Below are 26659 nucleotides of genomic sequence, written 5' to 3'. Positions count from 1 at the left end.
GTAAGTGGTTTTGGAGTGTCGAATTAGCATTTATACCAGACAACCCATTCGTGTTAGCGGTGACATCTTTGCATGATCCTCCTTTTGTGGTTGCGACCTTTCCGATTACTTGGGAGAGTTTGCGCTTCAGGGCCATTTCAAAGCTTGGAATGCAGGCCCTCCCTTCTCTCGAAGCACTCCTTTGTGCTGGAGTTTCCTATGCTTTGCCTTGACTTCCACAACCTTTTGCCACGTAGAGGGGTAGTTGATAGAGAGATCACCGGAATCGCAATGGGGAGAGAGGGTACTCGAAACTCCTTCCAAGAGAGGAATTTCCCTTGAGCCTTCTCTCTCTCTCTCTCTCTCTCTCTCTCTCTCTCTCTCTCTCTCTCTCTCTCTCTCTCTCTCTCTCTCTCTCTCTCTCTCTCTCTCTCTCTCTCTCTCTCTCTCTCTCTCTCTCTCTCTCTCTCTCTCTCTCTCTCTCTCTCTCTCTCTCTCTCTCTCTCTCTCTCTCTCTCTCTCTCTCTCTCTCTCTCTCTCTCTCTCTCTCTCTCTCTCTCTCTCTCTCTCTCTCTCTCTCTCTCTCTCTCTCTCTCTCTCTCTCTCTCTCTCTCTCTCTCTCTTGCAAATCAGCCAATAGGGGGAGGAAAATATTAATGTGTCCCTTGCTTTGGGGAAGGGGGGGGGGGGGGGGGGGGGGGGGGGGGGGGGGGGGTTGACACGGGGCTCCCTCCCTTTGCCTCCATCCAAGTGGCCAAAATGGCCCCCCCACCATGCAATCGGTGACTTCTAGGGGAGAAAGAGAGATATTGGGGGGTGGGAGGGTTGGAGGTGGCACACGTGTGCCCCTCCCTCCCATCATCGATCAGATCAATTTCCTATCCGTCAGTCACAACTACAGTCCTGTCATCATCATCGTGTCCTTTTTCTACTGTCATCGTCCTTTTCTTTACCTTCGTTGACTGCAAGTTCAGCTCCCCCTGCCTCCGCCAGTTGGCGGCATTGACAGGGGGACGCAAAAAAAATTCTGTCTAATTTGATAAAAATAAAAGGGGGGGGGGGGGGGGGGGGGGTCTTATGGTCCTGGGAATATTACAATGTGGTTTCATGGAATGCACTACTTGTGAAATGTTGAATGTGAGGTTTGAAAAGGAGGAAAAGACCATGTTTCAACACATGCTATTGGAGGGCTTGTGCCCTGGTTTTGCTACCTTTGTCTCTTGAAAGCATGTTGCTCAACAGAGGCATTGGAAATAGGTCATGGAGTACATGTTGAAACAATTAAAAGAGCATTGGACAAAGACCTTCATGGGGGCAGCACTCTGTTAGCCATTTATATGGAATGCAGCTCTTTTGCAAAAGCATGGCATGTTTTTGAAGGGCTATCTATGAAAGATACAATTTCTTGGGATGTCCAGATTGCAAGGTACAATGAACATGGTCAGTGAGAGGAAGTTGCAAGTTCTTTGCAATAGTTGTTTCTTAATTGCATATTACCTAATTATGTCATGTTTGTTTGTATACTGAAAGCTTATGCCATTACAAAAACCTTAGAAATTCTAGCAGAGAGATGCATAGTGAAATTGACAAATTAGGTTTAGAGGTAGCATCTTGGTTGATATGGATTGTTGATTAGTGATATGTACACTAAACGTGGCTTGATGGTTGAAGTACATCAACTCTTTGATAGGTTGCCAGCATAGAGTAGAGTGTCATGGAATGCTCTAATAGCAACTTATTATGAATATTAGCTTGGTGAACAAGAAAGAAGTTTTTTTTGACAAATGTTGTTGGATAGTATCTCTCCTTATGTTAATTTTATTTGCAGGTCAAAAGAGTGTGTAGTCAATGTGATTTGGAGAACCACAATTACTATTGGATAAACTACCAAACTAAGATATTGTCTTCTAGAATGCAACGGTTATTGATTATATTGAGCATCTTCAAAACCAATAGTTTTCCTTTTAAAAATGGTGCTAGAGGGTGTATCCTGAGAGTGGGTTACCTTTGTTTGCATTGGAAACATGATGATTATGTTAAGCATCTTCAAAACCAACAATTGTCCTTTTAAAAATGGTTCTAGAGGGTGTATCCTAAGACCGAGTTACCTTTGTTTGCCATAGGAAACATGTTGGTGATATGTATGGAATGTGTGGCTTTGCTACCCTTTAGCACAATGCTTCTTTGTGTCAAATTCTTTAGGCTAAAATTAAAAGATTGCAATCATAGATGGAACTCTTGTGAACCACTTTTGAACAATCTGTGGAGAGTGTATCACTTGATCATTCGTTTTGAGTCCATTATCATTAGCAAAAGTTAGCTCTCTACATTAAATTATCAATGATGGATCTTCCCCTCTCGAGAGGATGGGTGGTCTAGAGAATGGGCATCTTCTCTTCTTATTGATGTGGTCCACATGATATTGGAGGATTCAGTCACTCCTTATACAATGTTAATGTCTTATATGTATGTTAGAGGAGACTTGCTTATTCTTGATGATGAGGAAATTTCTTGGCACATTGTATGTTCATTATCTTGAGCTAGTATTGATGAGATTTTTCAAGGATACTCCTCTAAGGTGGAAATTTATTCTAAGGTATCTTGGCATTCTCCAATGGACTCTATTACCCTTAGTCAAAGATCATTGAAGGCTCCTGCTCAAGTCCAGAATCATACCCAATTGAGGATGAATATTTTATCCTACACTTCTCACAACCCTCCATTTGATTCTTCCTCTTTTGAGGCTTATTCCCATCATTCTGCCATATGTCCAATAGTTCCTTCGCTTATATATTATCAATAGTTTCCTTGCAAATATTAAGCTTATGTTTCCATGATGCAAACTCAACCTCAGCTCATTCACCCTCTTTTATTTCAAACTTCTTTAGAATATCATATTTTCATTTTTAGTTACTATTCTTATATTGTTTATTGCACATTTTCTCCTATCCCTCCTCTTTTTATGCCTTCTACCCCTATCCTTTCTACATTTTCCACCTATTCTCTAACACCACTCCTATCAAAATACATTCGCTAGCCTGATTCTCTTTCAGTATCACTGTCTTTATTTTATGAATTCACTTATTCTCTTAAGCTTTTTTCCACTTCCTCCTTCAACTTTCCTTGGAGCCCCAAGAGAGACACCAAGGAAAAGGGGTTTCTACTGCAAGAAAATCTATCTTGTAACATCAACAACCTTTTGTTTCATTCTTTAGGGAACCACAACAAGGAAAAGAACAAATCTTCGCGCAACATCATAGTAGTTGTATCCCGTGGATTTGATAGAATCAACCATAATCTTCAACATATTCATAGAATCCATCAAAACTAACAAGAACACAAAAAAAATTCACCACTTTTGAATGGAAATATTCACATAGTATTCATCTTCATTGTCTTCATAGTTCTCTCTCATAATCTCTCATAGATAGATACATTGTTTTGATAGAATTGGCTATCTCTGACTCTCTCTTTCTCTCTCAATCAATAGTACATCATCTCCTTACTACAATGCTCAATAATGACTCTCAATAATCTTTCTTAGGTCATGGATACACCACCCAAAAGGTGTGTCAGATGCGAAAAGGCACCAGAGACATCATAGTGTCATGTGAGATCTGGCTTCTATCATTGTTCTTCTGTAACCTTCTGTGAATCTTCATTAGCTACTTCTTCACTTCAATTATCTTGAATAGAGCTTCCATTCATCCTTTTCTAAGACAAGAACACTTCCCAAAACATCCATACATCCAACATAACACTCAACAAAAACAAACAACACAGACCATAGAACAACAGGACAACAGAAGAACAGAAGTACATAAGCTACAGAACCTTACAAAAGATCAACAAAAACCAAAAAAAACCAAAACAAAACCAATTCAATCTTTCATAAACCTTTTAACACAACCTCAACCATCTCTCAAAACATCCATTCAATCATCTCAACTACCAAAACAGAAGAAAATAAGACCTTACAAAACCAAACAGAGAGAATCACAAAACCCTTTAAAACAACATATCCTCATTAAAAACCAACATAAACCCTTCAAACATACTCAAACCATTCCAAACACTTCAAAACATCTTCAAATTCAAACAATCAATCAACTAAAGCAACCATTCAGCAACAAAAACAACAAAAAACAGCCCAAAAAACAAATCGTTTCCACACTCAACATATCCCCACACTTAGAAAGGAAGTGTACTCGCGATCTCAAAAAAACAAGGAGAATAAAAGCTCTAATATCTGCTAAAAAGAATTTTCAATCCATCACAAGTCACCAACTACTATCATTTCCCCAACATGTCAACTTCATAGAACCTGTATCTAAAACACATGTGAAAGGAAAACCAAGAATACCAAGAACCATTTCAACATCATAAAAATAACCCAAACTATTAAAGGATATAAAATTTCGACATCCAAGTCTTCAACTACAACCATGTTATAACTAACATCATCAATCTTCACAACTTCATCTTCATTAGCTCCACACCCAACACAAAAAATACCCATATACAAATATAGTCTGAATGGCATGGATCCCCAAAAATTGGAGAGCAAAAAGAAGTTTCCATTAATAAAAAGATAATACAATCATGAAAGATTCACTGCTAAGTAGGATGAAGGTATCTCTTCTTAAACTGCATACTAAGCTTGAGGCGCTCCAGAGCTTTACTCTCATCAACAAAATGCTGAGGCATATTCTGGAGGAATTGTAAACAACACATCCTTTCCAGTAAGATAATGAACTTGGTAGGGAAGGCTTGTGCAAAAGTAGTACAAGACATCCATTTGAGCAACAGTCACATCCACATTTGGATTGATGATAAATGGGGGGATACTCTTTCGAGTAATTAGATTTGGTTGCTGATGCATGAAAGAAAGATACCAACAAAAATGAGCTGCAAGACGGACAGTGGTATCCTCAGAAGTAACATGCACTCTAGCAAAATGAAGAAAAGAGTTTGAACATGCTGCAGGCATATCCTAGGACCCTGGAATAAGAGGCCGATTAAACACCGATACTCCTGTCACAGAATCATGTAGTGCCCATTGTCTTCAACGGAGTATGTCATGATCATAAACTGGGTGTATCCCCATCACTGTTTGGGGAGGAAGGTTAATGTAATCAGAGGGAGAGAGTAATGGAATAAGAGGAGAGCATTGTAAAGGAGGATAAGGTAAATCATAAAATGAGGGTAAATGAAGAGATAAGGAAGATGGAAAAGATGGAGAATGCAACAAAAAGTTTCGAAGAGAATCTGTTGAGAAAATAGAAGGAATAGGAGGAGCAATAGGTGGAGGTTCAGAAGGGGTAGGAGATAATGTAGGGTCGGCAATTAAAGGACAAATGATAAAAACAGGGATATGAGGAGATCTAGAAGGAGTAAAAGATAAAAGTAGAATGGTATCAGGACTGGAGGAAAGAAGGGAAACATAAAAAGGAAAATACAAAAAGGGAAATGATATGCCATAAGAGAATAAGAAAGGAGATCAGCAGGATCCAATAGATAGAAAGAACAACGAAAATTAAGATCCTGGAAAAAGGACTTAGTAAATAACGGATGATCAACAATAAATCTTAACAACTGAGTTTGTAATGGCTAGATATTGGATTTATAAATACACTCGTGAGACGATGAGGTTCCAAAGCATCAACCTCCAAAGGTGGGTGCCAAGCATGTCCTCTACACCAAGACGTGTGCTCATGATAAGTCTTCAAACTGTATGCTAACATAAGCTCAACTGAATGCACACACATGATAGCTTGCAATATCACATCCCCCACATAAACATTCAAGTTCTCCTCATTAGGGATTTGCAAATGGCCTATAAGATACATGAAAGATAACAACTAGACCTCATGGGAAACCAGCTCATCCACAAATCTATCAAATACCACTCTTAGTAAGTCTACATACCACAGATTTGACCACCCATCTTCTAGAGGTTCCAATTCCACATTGCTTAAGGATATATATATATATATATATAAGGCAAATCTTTGCTGATGATATTTAACCCAAAAGGAAGGAGGTGGTGACACCAAGTCAGTATAGTGAATAAAATCTTGTTGCATGCAATCCATACGCTGTTGAAGGCAGTCCACTTTAGCAAAAAACCACTCACACAGTTTAGCTTTATGTTGCAATTGATCAAGCTTCTCTTTGAAAGACAAAACAGAAGATGCAGGAGCTGGAGGAGGAATAAAAAGAACAACCACTTTTTGGTGAAGTTCTTCAATAAGTTTCTTTTGAAACTCTGCAGTTTCCTAAGAGTGCTGCAACTGACCCTCACTAGTACCAAGTTTACTAGCCAAAGTGACCATTTCCTCAAGGGCAGAATTTTTCTCAAATGTCAGAGATGCATTCTCCTCCCCCAATTTAGTGATCTTAGATTTCAACTCTTGAATGGTTGTCTTCTATGAATCCATTAAGGCTATGGCAACAGTCATTTGTTTATGGATAGCACTAAGTGTCGCCTTTTCTGAAGACAGATCCTCCAATGCCTTACTCAACTGACTAGTTAGGGAATCCACCTTGTCTTGCATAGAAGTGTAAACACTTGTGTACAGTGTCTGAAGACAAGAAGTGAGGGAGGTTTCCAAAGTAGACTGGGCACTTGAAACTGTCTGTGGAAGCATGGGTCTAGATAAAATGGTTTGTAAATATAAAAGGATCTATGAATCTAGCTATCCTTCCCATTGTGTTGCAAATAATTTGGTACAAGAGAGGAATGAAGGAAGGGCACTGCCAGAAATAGTAGGAACAAATGCTTGTACAAGGGAATCTAGTACAAGAGGACTGAAAGGACCCTTCATACGAAGGCATTTTTGTCGGAAAAAAAACAACAAGGGACTCTTCATCTTCTAAATTAGGTTGCATGGATGGAGGAGAAGGGACTGAAGGTGGAAGCTGCATTGGCAAAGGAGCAGGATCATGCACTAGAACACCACCAAGAGGAGGTGCAAAAGTACTAATGTGCTGTAAGAAGGTACCATAGGAGACATTACTAACTTGACCCTTCCGTAGTCGCTGAAAATGTTGATCCATTTTGGATAGTAGAAAGCCTGCCCAATAGAACTTAGCACCCTCTAGAATATTCATAGAAGCTATGAATAATTCCTTGGATAGATACTTAGATATAGATTTTCCTGACATAAACCGGTCCTAGAGGAACTAGCATAGCTCCTTCCATACGAGAGAAGAGATATAGGCAACAGACATCCCTAAACTATTAATAAGCTGGTTGAGAAGCAAGGGGGTAGAAGTTTCCTTCTTCAAGAGCGTGACAATCTCTTCAGCAGTAAGTAACTAGTTACCGTTGGGCACAAATGAAGTAGAAATGGGCAAGCACAATGCTTCATTAATATTAGTTGTAGATAAACAAAAGGTGCGGTTATAAACTAGACCAGACTACTGTTTATAAGAATCCAAGAAGAAGTAACAAAGCTTCTCATCCATAGGCAGTAATGTGAGGGCAACAAACGGTCGAAGGCCTGCACATCGAATGCAATTTGCCTCTAAAAGGAGGGAATAATCATGGACTACGAGGGGAACATGCTATACCACGGTTAGAGGGGTAGAAGAAGGTGTCATCCAGACTAATATCAAAAACCCACACACACACAAAACCATGAAGAAAAAGAGAAAACCTGCAAAACCATAAACAAAACCACCACTGAGACCATCGACAGGAGAAAGATTTATGACAAGATTGATTGGATGGGACCATCCCAAGCAAACCACATCCTACAAAAAAATTGACATGACCTACACACAGATGTGACCAAAAGCTTCATGATATGTAAACAATCAAGCACCTTGATCCCCGTAGATAAGCACACAATAGAAAAAAAAGTGTCATGCATACCGTAACCCAGACACAGACTCAAAAAGTCATGACTGAACTAAAAAAAATCTGATCGAAAATATAAAGAACACCCATCAGACAAAGGTCAGACTAATAATCCCAAATCCCACATAACGTTCAGCATCCTACAGTGCGTTGAAGTGGGTGGGTGAAACTAATGACTCATTTTGTTAGATGATCAATTAAGCACAGTTCATTGTTAATTTAATCTGTTAATGCATGGTGAGTCCGAAATGTAGCCCAGTCCCTCTTAGACGAGATACAACTTAACTTGACTGGGTCTCTATTGATGCAGTTCATTTTTATAATTATACGGTGTGGCACTTGAATGCATACATGCATGACTTTAGGGGATTCATTTTAATTACAATTTAAATGTGTCTGTAACGCACGTGTGTGTGCAGTGGTGAATGATTTTTAATTTATAAAAATTAAGTGGGTTACAATGCAAAGGTGTGCGTGCAACAGTGGGGTTCATTTTACAATTAACGTCCAGATCATTTTATTTACAATTTTATGATGTGCATTCTATTAAGTTGGTGTGTGCAACGGTAAGTTGATGTTTAGTACAATTAAATGTGTGTTATGGTGCAACATGAGAGGAAAAAAGAGAAAAAAACCCGATGATGTGTGGGTCTATTTGCAAAGTCTGATACCGTGTCCTCAAAGATGGAACGTGCAATCCACAAAAATCCACAAAAAATGACAGAAGGTCCAACTAACAATAGTCATCCTGCCGTACAAAAAAAAGGAAACCAGCCAACACTTTGACTAAACCAAAAAAGATACACATGACCAAAATAAATGAAAAGATGGATGTTTTGGATTTTGTTTTGTATGTTTTGATTTGTTTGGTTTTGTTTTTTTTATTTTGTTTTGGTTTTTTTCTCATACCATGATAATATAGTATGGAGATGTTTTGTTTTTATTATTTTCAACATTAAATGGAAAGAATTCGTGGAAACATGATGGGATAGTTGTGTGTTTTTGTTTCATTTGTTTTCTTTTGTGTTTCGTTTTTTTTCTTTCTTTCTTTCTTTCTATAAAAAAACCAAGAAGCAGATTGTTCCCACCACAAATGTTGAATTTTTTTTTCAAATTTTGGAAAAAAAAAATATCTTTTTTTATTTATTTTCAAAGGATTTTAAATAATAAGTATATTTTTTTAAGATTTTCATTGAAATAATTATGTCCCAAAAAATATGTTGACATTTTTCATTCCAAAAAGTTATCCAAAATTTGAAAGAATATAAATGCAGTTTTGGATTTTTTGGAATTTTTTTTCTACTTTTTATGTATTTTTTGGAATTTTTATGAATTTCCATCATTTTATGAATGATTTTGGCAAATTTTAATTTTTTTAAAAAATTATTTAATAGCATTTTTCATCAAGAAAAGTTTTCAAAATGTGGAAAAAAAAAAAATTTGTAATTTTATGGAAATTTTTAATTATTTTTTGGAATTTTAAATATTTTTATGGATTTTATGATTTGGAAGGGATTTTTGAGATTTAAAAAATGAATACCTGAGTACACGTGTGTGAACAGCAGCGACCTCGCACGCCCATGAACGAGTTCAACGCGCGTCCTCGTGCGTGAACACTTGCAAATACCACAAACACACTGACCACACACAAACGCGCACGAAGCCACACGAACACACGCGCACGAAGCCACACGAACACACGCGCACGGTTGGCTACGAGGGTGAATGGGGGAAAGGTGGGAAGGGGGGCTTAGGAGGAGGGGGGTTTATGAGAGGGAAGGGGGCTTAGCAAGGGGGTATGGAGAGGGGGGGTGTGATGGGGGGGAAGGGGGATTGAGGAGGAGGTGTGGAGAGGACAGGTGTGATGGGGGGGAAGGGGAGCTTAGGAGGAGGTGTGGAGAGGAGAGTGGGAAGGGTGGGAATGGGGGGCTTGGTAGGGGGGTCGGAGGGGGAGGAGAGGACGGCCAAGGAGGAGGAGGTGTTGGCGGAGCAGGTGGAGTGGGCGGAGGCGGAGAGGGTGGCGACGACGAAGCGAGCGGTGGCAGATCCAATGGTAGTGGCTTGGGCGGTTGCAGCCGCCGCCTGAGGGTGGAAGAAGAAGAAGGACGAGGACGAGGACGAAGCCGCTGCCGCCGCAGGGTGGAAGAAGAAGAAGAGGAGGATGAGGAGGACGAGGACGAAGAGGACAAGGACGAGGAGGGATGAGGAGGAAGAAGAAGAAGAAGCGGGAGGAAGAGAAAGAAGAAGAAGAAGAAGAAGAAGAAGAAAGAAGAAGGAAGAAGGAGAGGAGGAAGAAGAAGAGAAAGAAGAAGAAGAAGAAGAAGAAGGAAGAAGGAGAGGAGGAAAAACGCAGAGGGAGGAGAAGAGATAAGAAAGAGAAGAGAGGGGGGAGGAAGGAACCGTCATGGAAGAGGGGGGTTAATTTTTTAATTAAACATAAAAATTTTAAAAACATAATTTTTTTTTTTTTTAAAGAAAACAAGGGAGCCCCCCTCGTCCCACACACAAGCGTGGGGCGGGGATAAAAAAATTTACGTCGGCAGGATCAAACAGGACCAGGACGGCGACAGGGGAGTCGCAGACGCGAGGGGGGCATCTCAAGGCCAGGAAAAGCAAAAAAAAAATGCACGTTCACATGTAAGGTGAGGTGCAGGAACACGACGATACAAATAAAAAGTAATAACATGCAAATCATGCATCAAAATGAAATTCCATAAAAAGGAAAAATGGACCGAGCGATGAGGAGAAGATGAGGGAAAAGTGCAACAAGGTGTCCAAGGCGAAATCAGGGTGATCACAGGGAAAAAATACAAAAAACGGCTCCGAAAATACATACAGGGATTAATATCAGGAAATCTGCTCGCCAAAATGCAGGGCAAAAACAAGGAAAAATGTGCAAAATAATGTGCCCGACAAAGGATCATGTCAAAACACAGCTCTGACCGAAATAGGATGCGTTCACATGGGAAAACCCCAAAAAACAGACTCAAAAATTAATACGAAAAGAATCGAGTACCGGAACGAAGGGCAATAAAAAGAAGAAATGACTAGGGGAAAGGGAGGCACATGGCTGGCACATCAAAACTCATTTCCAGGGGATGAGGAGGGGTTCACGTGCAAAAAACACAAAAAAGACACCTAAAAACACATTAAAAATGGATTAACTAAAAATCCAGTGGGCAAAATAGGGTGGAGAAAAAAGGAAAATTGTGGGGAAAGGGTGATGGGATAGGACTAGTAAGCTGAATGGGAATTTCAGTGAAAATAGGGCATGTTCACATGGAAAAATGTAACAAAATACGCACGAAAGGGTCTCAAAAACTCGTAAAAAGTAATAATCGATGAACCGGGCATCGGAATGATAGGATGTAAAAAGTAAAAATATCATATGGAAGGTGTAGGGTAGGGCTTTCATGTCATATTATGATTCCAAAGCAAAAAGAATATTTTCACATGGAAACACATCCAATTGATGGAAAATTGTTCAAAAATTAATAATGCAAGTACTGTCTGGCGGAATAGGGGCTTGTAAAAAGGAAAAATTGTCAGTTCAAAGGGATGAACAGGATAGGAAGGTTGGATTTGGGTTCTTCTGAATGTAGGATGCGTTCACGTGAAAAAACATCAAAACAAGGGATAAAGGGAAATACAGAAGGAACGGCTCCAAGGGTGGGTTGAAAGTGGATAGGTGGGTGGGAAAGGGACCCCATTAGGGTATAATCAGGTCATGGCATAGATGCATGATCAAATTGAGGCATATGCAAGGGGTTATGCATCATAGATGTGCAGGGATATGTCCCCACACTTAAAACCTTAACAGACAGGGTTGGATGCATCAACACAGCCTAGAACTCGTCAACCGACTGGACTCTGACATCCCCACACTTAATACATAACATGCATTTACAATCATAAAGATAGGGTTAGAAAAACTTGGCATGTTTCGCATATGGTCGAAGGAACCGTCACTGCTATAGAAGGGTTGGAGTCTGCTACAAGAGATACCACATCTCACTCCAACATTCAGCCAACATGGCAGGAACCATGCAGCAACACCCAAGGAGGTAGCTAGTTGATAAAGCCCATTGAGGTAGTTGTTTTTGATGAATGATAGTCACTTAACTCACGGGCACTCAGATGGGATGAGAGAATAGTCACTCGCCCCATAACGTATATCACTCGAGGTAATATTAATGGAAACCTAGATCTCATACCTAGTTTTAGGAATTGACAAGGGGGATGGTGCAGAGGGAGTATGCCAGGGTGCACAGTTGATGGTGCATTAGTGCATCCAACCATGTCTGGCATAGGTGTAAGTAGGAAGGCTAGGGAGCCTTATGGTGTAGTGTACAGAACAAGGTGACATGTCCGGTGATGACAGCAAAGACCCATCTCGTGGGTGCATAGGGAAAGAAAAACGTACTTGACTCCAATTGTTGTAATATCTCTCAATCCTCACCTCTCAATAATTGATTGAGGAAACACTAGTCACGCTCAACCCCCCCTCTGTCTCACACTCTGTTGATAGATACAAGAGGGCATCCCGTTCCTAAAACCCATTGATGTTATCTTTACAGTCACTTGTGCAGAGGTTGTATGCCTTGTGTACATTTGCTAGTGCAACTGTGCATCCCGCCCATGCCAGCATACGGTGCAAGAAGGAAGGCCAGGGAGCCTTATAGTGCAGTGCACAGGAACATATAGTGCTTTGTGCATTGAGAGGCCCAACCCATGCATGCAACAATTCATTCCACATAGCTTATCTTTCATTTGACTTGAAGGGAAAGGATTGGTCACTCACCCTACCCTTTATCTCACGCTCACTGATAAATATAGAGGGTAGCCCATACTCACAGCCCATCCTGTTAGGATGAAAGCTCACATTACTCAATGGATTGTCGATGAAGATCGATGGTTGGTTGTCGACAAGGTGCTGATGAAGAGGCATACCCAGGGAGGTAGCCAACAAATCTGGTACTTGATTTTATCTATAGAGCATGTTATCTTTGAAAAAGGTAGTATGTTGTAGGGAATCAATCCTTCGAATGAGACAGCTGATACAACGCACCAAGGGAGGTGGCTCTGGAAAGTTGCGTCTAAAAAGGTTTGGCTAGTGATTCAACTAGTATGGACTACAGGGTGTTTGCACCTTTTTCTCAGCCAGCTTCCCGTCCAAGGGTGTTCACCACCTTTTCTTGGAACGAGGCCTGCTATGATAGGGAATTTCTTCATTTTCTCCGATAGCACCTTTATTTTTATTTTATTTTATTATTTTCTCTCTTTTTTTCTCCATACTCTCGAGGGTGTTTCCACCTTTTCTCAAAGAATAGGTTAGTAGGTCGGCATGACAGGGACCTAAGTCCTTTTCTCCCATGATCGATATATTATTTTTCCTTGTTTTTTTTTTAAAATAAAGAGAATGGTAGAAATACCATGTGTCAAGACCATCCTCATCACCACTACAGAATTAGACGAGAGGAGAATAGAGTAGGAATGGGAGGTATTTGTGAGGGGCTAGCAAAAGGATAGTGCCTCGTAAAGAAGAGTGTAATGGCTATTAGTAGCACAAGGAAAAGGACAGTGCGACGTCCAAAAGGGAAAGGGTGGGTTGACTGTGATTGTTAGGATCCCTAGGGAGGGAAGTACTTCTTTAGGTGATAGCCATTGATTAGAAAGGGATCAACAGAGGTATCAATTGTCTGGACTTGGACTGAGCCATTCAGATTGACGGCAAGTATCTTATAAGGGCCCATCCAATGTTGTTGAAGTTTGCCATGAAACTTCCCAAATCGCGAATCATAGGCGAGGACAAGATCACCCTCCTTAAACTCCTTGTACTTGATGAAACTGTCATGATAGGCCTTGCGTTGTGCTTGAGTGGTTTCCTTGCATTGTAGGGCCATCCTGTGAATCTCATCAAGATACTCAAAGTGCAAAAGATGGCATTGCAGGGATGCATCATCTCCCAGGCGTTCATTGATGGCCACATGCAAAGAGGGTAGCTCGAGTTCAATAGGAAAGACGGGTTCTATTCCATACACCAACTGGAAAGGAGTTTGTCCTGTAGATGCCTTATAGGAGGTTCTATACACCCAGAGGGCCTCTATAAGTCGATCATCCCAGTCACAGTGATATGCGGCAATCGTCCTTGTCTGGATCAAGCAGAGGATGCAATTGGTTACTTTAACTTGGCCGTTGGCTATGGGATAATAGAGGGTGGATTTGTGATGGCGGATCTTGTACAACTCTGTCAACTCATCCATGATCTTGTTAAGGAAACCAGTACCTCTATCACTTACCAACTCTAGGGGACTACCAAAATGGGTGATGACATTTTTATACATGAACAGACCTACGCTATTACCATCGTCCCGCTTTAGAGCTTTAGCTTCACACCACTTTGTTACGTAGTCTATACAGACCAAGATGTATCTATTCTGCTTCCTTCTAGTTGGCAGATCAATGGGACCCACGAAATCAATCCCCCACTTCTTGAATGGCTTTAGGGGAAGAATAGGTTGAAGTGGCATGGCATTTATTTTTGTGGGTTTCCCCATTCGCTGGCAAGCATCACGTCGCTTGCAGTAATCATAGGCATCCTTGTGGAGGGTTGGCCACCAATATCTTGCAAGTAAGGCCTTTCTAGCTATTGCTTCTCCTACAAAGTGTTCTCCACATGGCTCGTCATGGCATGCTTTCAATACTAAGCCGATTTCTTCTCCTGCAACACATCTTTGCAATACTTCATCCTTGCCTTTCTTGTACAGAGTGCCACCTAACAGGGTGTAGGGGGATGATTCCAACAAAAACTTATTCTTCTCACGGCTCGAGATGCCAAGGGGATACTGTTGGGTTTCCAAGAGGTTGGCTATGTCTCCATACCATGGGTAACTGTTTTGACTAGAAACAAGGAAGCACCAGGAAGGCCTGGATCATCTTGCGCTTCTTCTTCATCACTTTAAGGGATTCGCGAAAGGTGATCATCCAAGACATGGGAATGGCCAAGCTTTGTGATCACTTCAAAATCGAACTCTTGAAACAAAAAGACCCATCTCATCATTATTCCCTTCATGTGGGCCTTGTTCATCAAAAAAGAAAGGGCTTCATGGTCCATGTAGAATTTGAAATGAGTCGATAGCAAATAATGTTGGAACTTCTCCAAAGCAAATACCATTGCTAGACACTCAAGCTCTATCATTGTGTAGTTTCGCTCTCGGTTGGTTACTTTCTGACTTGCATAATAGATTGGTTGATCTAATTTAGAGAGGCCCTTTTGGCATAAGATTACACCTAGGCCTTCAACTCATGCATCAGTGTGAACATGGAACTCATTCGTCCAATCAAGAGGCTGCAGGATAGGTGCTTCAATCAAACACTGCTTCAGGATATTAAATGCATCAATGGTCTATGTAAACTCGTCATCTTTTCTTAGGAGTTTATGAAAAGGAGCTGGCTTAGTCACAAAATGTGCAATGAACCTTCTGTAATAGCCCACATGGCCAAGAAATCCCCTCAATTGCTTAAGGTTAGTTGGGGCTATCAAGGCAGCAATCTTCTCAATCTTAATTGGGTCTATTGCTATCCCTTGTGCAAAGACAATGTGGCCCAAAATAACTCTTGATGAGACGCCAAAGACACATTTTTCGGGGTTCAAAGAAATCCCATACTCTCAGCATTTGTCAAGGTGTCCCCAATGCTCACGGATTAGGGTATAGACACACAAGTCATCAAGATACACCTCAATGAAATCATGCAAATGGTTGTGGAAGGCAGCCATCATTACTCATTGGAAGGTAGCAAGAATATTATAGAGCCCAAATGGCATCACTCTGTAAGCATAGGTTCCCCATTCTGTTATGAAGGAGGTTTTGTATTGGTTTTCTTCTGCAATTTGGACTTGGTTGTATCCACTGAAACCATCCAAAAGGGAATACAACTCTTGGCCTACCATTGTGTCCAACAGTTGGTCTATGAATGGTGGGATAGGAAAATGATCCTTCTTCGTCTTAGAATTTAGCTTTCGAAAGTCCACACATATTCAAATTTTCCCGTTCTTCTTGGGTACAACCATAATGGGCAAAACCCATTCACTATTTGCAACTGGGTAGATGAACTCGGCCTCTAGAAGCTTTAGCAACTGTGTCTTCACCAAGGCTAAGTAGTTCGGGTTCATTTGCCTCTGACGTTGCCTTACTAGTTTGGCATCTGGTTCAAGGTCAGTGTGATGTTGACAGGCTGTAGGGTCAATCCTTTTCAGGTCTTTGTACGACCAAGTAAACACATCTAAGTTCTCCTTAAGTAGGTGTCGCAGGACCACTAGTTTTTCTTTTGGAAGATTTAGACCCACTTTCAGGTGATGTTCAGTACCATCAGCATCCAAGAACATCAATTGTCTTTCACCTTCCACTTCACATATAAATGTCCCGCGGGTTGCTTTTGGGTAAAGATCTGACTACATCAAGGGAGTGGTCTCATCTTCTGATGATGCACTGGAACTACTATTGTCTTCTAATGGAGGCTTAGCTCGCTCTTTGGGAGGCTGAAAGGGTATCATTGAGGTTTCGAGTGTGGGTTGGGGAGGAGTTACTTCTTGCTTGAGGATTCTTCTTTTGAAGATGCATCCAAGAAAGTCACATAACAATAACTTCCTACGTTTTGTTTGAGCTACAAAGCTGGAGGTTGTTGGCAAGGTGCATCATCATCATCTTCTTTAAGGAAGGGTAACTTTGAACAATAAGAGCCACTGCTGAAGAAAGGCCTATTCTTCTTAATCCATTTCTTATAAAAGCTTTGCGTATGACATGATTCATGGATCAATCCAAAGGGTACCACAATCATTCTGTCAAACAAAAAGGGATCTTCTGCTTCTAAGGTTTGAAGAACATCATGAACATCTTCCTCATCTCTGTCGTCTATGAGTAGGATAGACCCTTTTAGCTCTCTTTCATAATCTTTATTTGCATTATCACTTTCGTCCTATTTATGTTCTATTTCTACATTTGTGGGTGTTCTGTAAGAGAAGAACAAGCTCTCGGTTATGTCCTCTGCTTCTGTCTCTGCCTCTGCTTATGTCTTTGCCTCTGACTCTGTGACTGCCATGTAACAGGGAGAATAGTATATACATGCTTTTATTTCGCTGTCAAAGGTGATTTCAGAAGTCAATTTGGGTTTAGGCAGGAGGTATTCTCCCATGGACAAAGACTTTGCTTCCTTCAGTAGTTGGCTTACAGTGCCCACTGTTAGGGACTGTGTCTCGATTTTCTTGGGAAATATCTATTTGACATCCTCTTTGTCTCCTGATGTACCATATGTTACTTCATTGGAGGAGTCTGTTATGACTTCGATGGACGTAGATTCATTATCTTTTTGCGATCCATATAACTTCAACACCACTTTATTGGGTCCTTTGCCTAGGGTTAGGGTTCCTTTGAACCAATCTGTCCTTGCTCTTGCTTTAAAAGTCAAGGTCTTTCCAACAGTAGAGGGTATGAGGTCCCATAAGAATTTCGTTTGACCACCAAATATGTCATCCAATCATCTCTTCCTACAAAGGTTGTTTTTACATATGGGAGGATGCCCAACGGTTTGATTCTGCTTTGGTTTACCAATCGGATAAGCCACTGTGTAGGTTGTATTCCTTGCAAACCTAGATCCTTCATTGTCACATCCATCATTATGTTTACTGATGAGCCTCCATCAATCAATGTATCTACAATAAATCATCCTTCTATCCATATGCCAATCTCTAGGGTTCCAAGATCCAGGAAGGCGTTAGCCACATCTACTTCCTTCACGGGTTCTGAGGCTCTGTTGGACTTTGTTGTCTTCTTATCAAGATGCTTTTAAATATTTTTTGGGAATTGGGAGACAGCATCAACAATTGTCGAAAGGTTAGGTTTGGTTTAAAGGTGTCTAGGTCATTGACCAAATCATACTCTTTCATAGGATCCACAAGCCTTTCCAATCGACTAGAAAAATGAGGCCACACCCACTTTTATCTTCCCTTTTTCTTCTAGGAGTGGCAACATCTGCACTTCTTCTTCATGAGGAGGTACTTCTATATCCTCTATTTCGTGGACCTTTGGTCATGTCTTTGCAATTGTCTTTGTAGCTCTCTATGGCTCTGTAGTGCTATGTACTTCCTTATTCTGGATTGCATTGTTTTGCTTATCTCAAGGAAGGTTGAACTTCACAGTCTTGGCACAAGGAACATTCTCTTTTGAAACTATCGATTCTCCTTTATTTGCTCGCGTTATTGCGGCCACTTCCAATTCCACCAAATTTGATGCAAGTTCTTGGGTCTTCTATTGGGTATCAGAAATAGATATCACAAGGGCTAGACTTGGACAATCTTTTGCAGTGTGGCCTTCTCCTTTGCATCAACTGCATAAGGGCTTGTAATCCACAAATCTTCTAGGTTTTGGACAATTCAGTGAGACATGACACTTTTCTCCACATCTATAACATTTCACCTCTTATCTTTAACCACTGTCAGCAAACTGTTGTCCTCTATAACTTTGAGAGGAAAACCTCCTTAGACTGAAATTAGGACCAAAATCCCTAGGCTTTGGTCCAATGTCCTGCGTTGTCATTTTGGATTCGAGCAAGTTGAATCTTTCGTCTTCATCTTTCTTTCTTCATTCATGCATCTCTTTCAGAGAGCATATATCCTCTGTATGGTTCTTTCTTAAACAATATGAATAGAAGGCCCCAGAAATGATTGGTTTTCGGGTACATTCATCAGTGGCTAAATGTCTTACTTGATGGCACTTTCTACACCATGTATTAGCACACATCATATCTCTCCCACCTCTCGCATGAGTGGATATATTGGTGGTATTCACCTTCAGTGTCTATAGATGCTTTGTAATCACATCCTTAAGCTCTTTCTTGATACTTGCCACTTCAGATTTTCACATCCTGGAGTACTTGTTGTAGGGTTTTGGGAAGCTTCTATAATTACTGCATGCATTGGTTGGGTTGATCTAGGAGGTCCTCTATTCTGGTTCTGATTCAGAGCTCCTGTTGAGACTTGAGATTGTTGATTCTGGTGGGTAGGATCCCACTGTTGTTGAATCGCCATCGGAGGAACTGTTTGAGACCATTGTTGTTGTGGTTGAACCATCATTTGAGGCATTGTTGTCTGCGGCCAATATGGATTAGGTGTGTTGTATTGTGAAACTGTTTGCATCTGGGGGCAAGGATAGGGAACTATCCCTCGCACTGCATTTGGTGGGTATACCATTCGTGGTATGGGAGAAGGTAAGACTCCTCTTCCTGAGGTCATTGACAACCTTGCTTCAACTTCATCATACAGTCTTACACCTTCCACTGCAGCTTGCAAGTTGCCTAGTCTTCTCAATTCCATGAACCTTCTGGTTGTAGGCCTCTAAGGAACACTCATTTCTGGATGCCTTCATCCAAATGATGATTGGTCCATCTCTTCAAGATGGATTCCATTCGCGAGACAGAAGCTTCTACTCTTTCTCCATAGGAATAACTTAGGTTCATGAACTCCTCTCGCATCCGCTCTTCAAAACATTAACGCCTGAATTTAGTGAGGAAGGCCTCGTCCCATATGCCAAAAGTTCCTGCTGCTTGTCTCTCATACCACTGAAACGCCACGCCCTTGAAAATGGTGGGGAATATTGCTAACCAATGCCCAGGGGTTTTGGCATTGTTAGCCACACATTCTACCATAAACTCTGCTACATGAAGATCAGGGTCTTCATTGTACTCTCCCTTTAAAAATGGCAATGGGACTACATTTGCTGGCCTATCATCCATATTTCCAGGATAAATTTTGAGTCGCCATGGGGACTTCTATAAAGAGTGCTTTTAGGGCGTCAAAGGAGGCTTCTATTGCAAGCTCATTCTCGGCCTTGATTTTTGCCTTCTCTCTTCTCACGTACCTCTGGACTCATTCTAGTGCTTGCCTCTTGATTGTGTCATTCATCAGGGGGTTGGCTCCACAACTAGTTGGTCTGTACTCAACAGAATAGAATCAAAGGGGGCTTCAGTCTCTGAAGGACTCTCTGGCCAATATCTCTTCTACTTCCTTCTTCTCTATGTCTTTGAATTCAACTTTCATGCCACTACAAAGGGGGAGATATTCTGTTCTGAAGGTATCAAAACTCATTCTTCTAAGGATTGTTGTTGTGCCATCATCATAATAATGCCAGCTTCTGATGGTTTCAATAGTGCATGTTGTGAAAAATACTCCCACGTGTCTTGCTATTGAGCATCCATGAACAAATTCCAACTCTTTTCTTTCTTGTTTTCGTGAACCTCCACCACTAACCACAACTCCTGAAGCTCCACCACTGGCCATAACTGACCACAACTCGTGAACATCCACCACTGACCACAACTCCTAAAGCTTCTTTACGATCTCCCATGATGATGTCTGGAAATTTCTCAATGAATGCCAAATCTTCCATGGATGGTCATTCTCTCTATGTCTACACTTCAGTTTGTTCCCAAACAATTTTCCACCAAGATGCACGTATTTGTTGCTTCAACAAGAAGAGGAAATAGTCCACCACATAGAGCTTGCATCATGATGGTAATATGTTTCCACCATTCTGGGATGAACTTCTTATGGAAAGTGTCTTTGGTAATGAGAATCTCCAATTCTTCAGTGATAGAAGTAACTTTGCAAGCATCCATTGAATTCTTCTCTTCTTGGCAATGCCATTTCCTTCATTTTCAGCCTCTTCTAATGCTTGTTGATAGCAAGTTTCCCCGGATGCACACAAAAAACATGGAGCCCCAAGAGAGACACCAAGGAAAAGGGGTTTCTACTGCAATAAAATATATATTGTAACATCAATAAGATTTTGTTTCATTCTTTAGGGAACTACAACAAGGAAAAGAACAAATCTTCACATAGCATCATAGTAGATATCTCCCACGAATTTGATAGAATCAACCATAATCTTCATCTTCATAGAATCCATCAAAACTAACAAGAACACAAAAAAATACACCACTTTTGAATGGAAATATTCACATAATAATCATCTTCATTGTCTTCATAGTTCTCTCTCACAATCTCTCATATATAGATACATTATTTTGATAGAATTGGATATCTCTGACTCTCTCTTTCTCTCTCAATCAATAGTACATCATATCCTTACTAAAAGGCTAAATAATGACTCTCAATAATCCTTCCTAGGTCGTGGATACACCTCCCAAAAGGTGTGTCATATGCGAAGAGGCACCAGAGACGTCATAGTGTCCTATGAGATCTGGCTTCTGTCACTGTTCTTCTGTGACCTTATGTGAATCTTCATCAGCTACTTCTTCACTTCAATTAGCTTGAATAGAGCTTCCATTTGTCATTTTCTAATACAATAACACTTCCCAAAACAATCCACACATCCAACATACCACTCAACAAAAACAAACATCACAAACCATAGAATAACAGAACAACAGAAGAACAGAACTATAGAAGCTACAAAAACTTACAGAAGATCAACAAAAACCATAAAAACCACAAAAACCAAAACAAAATCAATTAAATATTTCATAAACCTTTTAACACAACCTCAACCATCTCTCAAAACATCCATTCAATCATCTCAACTACCAAAACAAAAACAAAACAGAAGAAAATAAGACCTTGCAAAACCAAATAGAGAGAATCATAGAACCCTTTAAAACAACATATCCTCATCAAAAACCAACATAAACCCTTCAAACATACTCAAACCATTCCAAACACTTCAAAACATCTTCAAATTCAAACAATCGATCACCAAAAACAACCATTTAGCAACAAAAACAACAAAAAACATCCCAAAAAACAAATCATTTTCACACTCAACATTCCTTATTCCTGATCCTCCTCAATTGGTGAGTGAATATAATGGATTTGATTCTCAAGTGACTTGTCATCGATAATGCAATCTAAAGACTATTTGATAGGTTCATAGATAAATTTTGACATTTTATTCCAAGATACTAGGATGCTCCAACAAAAGCTTCACACAAGTATGTCCAATTTACCAAGATCCATTGTCAATGTGCTGATCCTTTACTTTATTTGGCAATGCACTTTACTTGGTATCTCACTTTTATGCATCGATATTAACATAATGATTCAAAGACAATGCCAAAGTTGTGCTTAGAACTGAACATTGGTATTGATCCTCAACATCTTGCTATCCTCTATTTCCATGTCCAATACTTTCCATCCCATTACATTGTTCTTTTAAAGATAATGTGTTGTTTGCAATTTTTGCAAAACCTTCCAAAAATTTTCACAAATGGGCATTAGTCATTGGAAAGATTTAGAAATCTCCAAGTCTTCAAAATATTGAGAATATATGGGATGGTATGAATGAGGTATGATTGAGAATATATGTGATCATTTTTTATAGGTTGGAATGGGTTTGGTTTGACTTATGAAGTTTTGTTCCTTTGTGTTTGGGTTCATTAGGCTATGTGAGCTTCTATATATCTCTTATAAGCCTCTCTATGCTTCTGTATATGTTTTGTTTGATGACTTTTTAGCTTGTGAAAGGTTTCTTGCCTTGGAAGGAGGAGAATACAAGATTAGTTTAGCTAGTTTGGATGAAGAAAGTAGCTATTGAAGACTAAAGTTGAAGAATCGAGTGCCTCTTTGAATTAGGCATACCTCTTAGAGGGTGTCTCCATGACCAAATGAGAATTATGGAGTGTTATTCTATTGTATTTAATTATATCATTGAATAAGAGTGTGAGAGAGAGAGAGTGAGTGAGAGAGACGTTGAGAGAGAGATAGCGAATTTTGACACATAACACTCTATGAGATATATATATAGAGAGAGAGAGAGAGGTTGTGAGATTATGAGAGAAGAAGAATGTGGATTCTTTGTGGAAGCTTTGATGTAAGTACATGTGATTGATTCCATTTATAAAGTGGTGTATATGAGTTTTTCTTCTTTGTGGTATGTTGCTATGAGGAATATGATGTGTTTCATTAAGTTTGATACCATGGGAGATACAATCTATGATGTTGCATGAAGTTCTTTTTCCTAGTGTTTGTTTTCCTTGTGTGGTTTCATAGAAGATAAAAAACATTATTGGTGTTCTCTTAGGAGCTCCAACTCCTTAGGAATGTTATCCTTTTCAGATGAACCAACAATATTGTTGGTGTTTGGACTTTGTAAAAGAAAAGCTCTACAATGAAAGGTAATGTCTTTGAATACTAGGGAGAAAAATAGTTGCCTTTAAGGTGGCTAGTAAACTATTGAAAAAGTTAATGGCAACTCTTTAGAGATGATGCAAATATTTCACTCAATATAAATCTACTTTTTCTTTTTTTTTAAAGTAGGTTATATTAGTTGACTTTTCTTTAGTGTATAGTGGTTAGAGCATGACATTTGTGTAGGACTATAGCTTTTTGGATGAGGCATGTGACTAGACCATGCAAAGGTGCTTGCAAACCATATCATGAGGAAGAAGGATGTTCATATAAAAGATTGATATAAGACCTATTTGGAGTATGCAACTTGAAGAAAAGAAAACAAGTTGACTCATGCCTAACTTATATTCCCTATGTTAATTAGCAAAATTTCCATGTTTAAAAGAAGAATGAACTAGAAAAGCATTCACAAAAAGATAAAATAAGACAAATAAATTAGTAATTTGAAAATCAAGCATAATAATAACAACACTAGATAGCTGAACTAAACTAGAATTGGAAGGAGTGCAATTAAGGGGAGAGTGTGAGCATGACTATATAAGTTTTGGTATATGAATAGTTGATTAGAATTTTGATAGAGCCTAATGCAGACCACAATGCTATATTAGATTATGGATAGCTAAGTAACAATATTTTCTTCATGAAATCTTGACTAGGAGATGAAATACATAGAATTGCATGGTACAAACTCTGTCATTGGCCTTAGTAATGTGATGGATATCATTCTCTATATTAGATTCATTGAGCATGGTTATTAGTCTAAAGTATCTAAAAGTACAACTTAATGGTAAACAAGTAGTTATTATCTTGTGTGAGAACAAATTTGATGAGGAATAGAAAGTAAAGGTTAAAAAAAAGAGGGGGGGAATTTGTTACCTTAGGAAAACCAAAAGAAGATAACCATCATCTCTAAGGACCTAGGAGGTTTACTTTTTCATTTCACGTGCATGGATTTTGGACCATAGATTCTATATTAGATGGTGGAGCTATTTGGAAAGCATCACTTTTGTTAAGAAAGTGGTGTGGTGCTTCAACGCCTCGATATATTGTTGTTGCTTAGTAGCTCTAGAATTTTTTTGGTTGATTAGATTTATGCATCAAAAGGAGTTATATCATGCACTTAAGTGTGGAAGTGAGCAAGGGAAAAGATAGAACACATATACTTGTTAAATAATAAATTTAATCATAAAAGGCATAATAATTTTCATTATTAATTAGTGTTCTTTATGCTATTGTGAAAATTGGGTAGGTGTGCTTACAACAGTACTTCATAATTGAGAAGAGAATACTCTTCTTTTATGAAGATGTATAGTGGTGCTCATGTGTTCTTGTGAGGATGCCTCCCGCAATTAAGTATGGGAAGAATTATGACCCCTAGAAAATGGGCCAAATTTTCAAAAAATTCATTGTTAACCCTATGTATATACACATTGACAATATTTGAATTCAAATGTGCCCATGAATATGGAGTTTGCTAGCAATGTAGCACACGATAGAAAGGGAAAGATCTATAGAAGTGTAACGTGTCCAACTGACCACTTGTAGGGCACGTCTTTGCAGCCCATCGAGAAGAGATTCTAGAAAGCGCCGCCCGGCACTCCCACGGAATGTCATGGGGTTTGTGATCTAGGTCTTCCCAAGTTTGCCACGAAGCCGAAGCATTCCGGTCGTTCCCACTTAGGATCGACCTAAATCACTTAACTCCTTTACCAACACTTGTAGCCGAGACAGTCATTGATAAAAAAAGTCTATTTCATTCATATGGGCATAGCCCTTTTTTAGTACAATTATTTTTGGGAAGGTAGAACAAGCTGATTGGCACATCAGTTTAGAGAGAATAAGATTGTGTTACATTCAACTACGGGGACCGAGTAATAATATGGAATAGGGTCATGGATTTTTAGGAATCGATAGGTCATAAGAAGATTGGGGTATCCCTCCCTTTGATACCCGTCCTTCTCATAACGTCCCAACACCTTGATTCTGTCTCGGCAGGGATTACTCGAGTTACTTCCTCATACACATACTTGTTCTGCTTGACCTTTCGACCGCCGACATGTAGGGTTGTGTTTGCGTGAGCCTCGACAAAGATGAACAGCTTCACGATCTTTAAGTCCTCCATCCACTTGATTCTCTTCAAGTTGGTCCGAAGGTACACAAGTCGGTGGGAAGCTATGTAATAAATTCCAGAATCACCCGTCAATCTCTGTTCCACATACAGGGGTGAAGGATTGTAGATATGGTCTAGGATATTCATCATATCTAGCCTTCATCAATAATCTGAAGCATGCATTGCAGACATAAACATAACTTGGAATACCAAGAATTTGTTCCATGCTTCGTGACTCTGCAAGCCAGCATCCATAAGTAATAAAGGAAATGTTATTAACAGCAACATTTGCTCTACTTCACCTCATTAAGTTTCCTTGAAAATATTAGATCTCGTTGGTTCGCTCTGATACCAACTGTAACATGTCCAACTATCCACTTATAGAGCACATCTTAGCAGTCCATTGGGAAGAGAGTCTAGAAAGCATTGCCCGGCACTCCCACAAAATGTCACGGTGTTTGCGATTTAGGTCTTCCCGAGACTGCCGCAAAGCGAAAGCATTCCGGCCGTTCCCACTTAGGATCGACCTGAATCAGGGGTTCCCTAATGGTCAAATTCCTTAGAGGTAACTAGCATCGAGCCCTAGACGAACTACTTTATGCAAAAACATTAGGGTCGAAGTGGATTTATACTACACTTGGTTCAAGGAGAATGGGAAACAAGAGGGATGCGAAGCTCGACCTCTCTACCCATAAGGCATAGTCCCATTCCGTTCCCCTAAAACAGCATAAATCGGTACTCTAGCTTCCTAGATTCTAGGTCACTGTTACCTTGCTGTTAATTCTGTTGAGAAAAGTTCTTGGCCAACCGGGACCACCCTTCCATAGGACGGACCCATGGTCACATCCATCGCACTTTCCTCGGGTTGCTTTAGTTGTCTAATTACGTACCACATTTAGTTTGACAAGCAAAAACAGCATCCTTAATTAGTCAATTATTCACTGGTTCCTTCACGTAACTTAAGCACTGACATAGAAAAACAATGTCAAGCAAGTTCCTTTTCAACATTTGATCTTTATTTATTAGTCTTTGGAATACATCATATAATCCAGCCCGAAGGCTATTCCATAATCCGCCCAAAGGAAATTCCAGCAATCCTTAGGGATCGCTATTCCAAGTTTTCGCCCGTAGACTAGTATGCGGGCCTCGAGATCCCATCTCGAGTCACGTCGACCTCTTGTGCAGGACCCGAAGGCAAGGGATTTATGGCCAGAGCCCCCCTGGCACCCAGGTGTCCTCCTGCTCCAAGTAGCACCCACGGAGAGACCTCTCGCTACAGGTTCGGTCCACGTACCCGGCGCAGCTAACAACCCCCTTGGATAGGGTCAAGCAAATAGTCAGGGGTAACTGATGCTGCCTCTCCCTCCAGGCTTTCAACCTGAAGTACATTTTCCAGCATTAGTTCCTTGAGCAAAGAAGAACAAACAGTGCTCCTAACTGTACAAACACAAGCACTCCAGTGGTCGTTTATACGGCCAACTGCTAAGGTGTGAATCCTTTTCTCCGAATA

Source organism: Lygodium microphyllum, chromosome 3 (assembly GCF_053477565.2).
Source record: "Lygodium microphyllum isolate KBCC chromosome 3, Lygodium_microphyllum_v1.1.10, whole genome shotgun sequence".
Taxonomy (NCBI): Eukaryota; Viridiplantae; Streptophyta; class Polypodiopsida; order Schizaeales; family Lygodiaceae; genus Lygodium; species Lygodium microphyllum.
Note: the sequence above shows the minus strand (reverse complement) of the source record.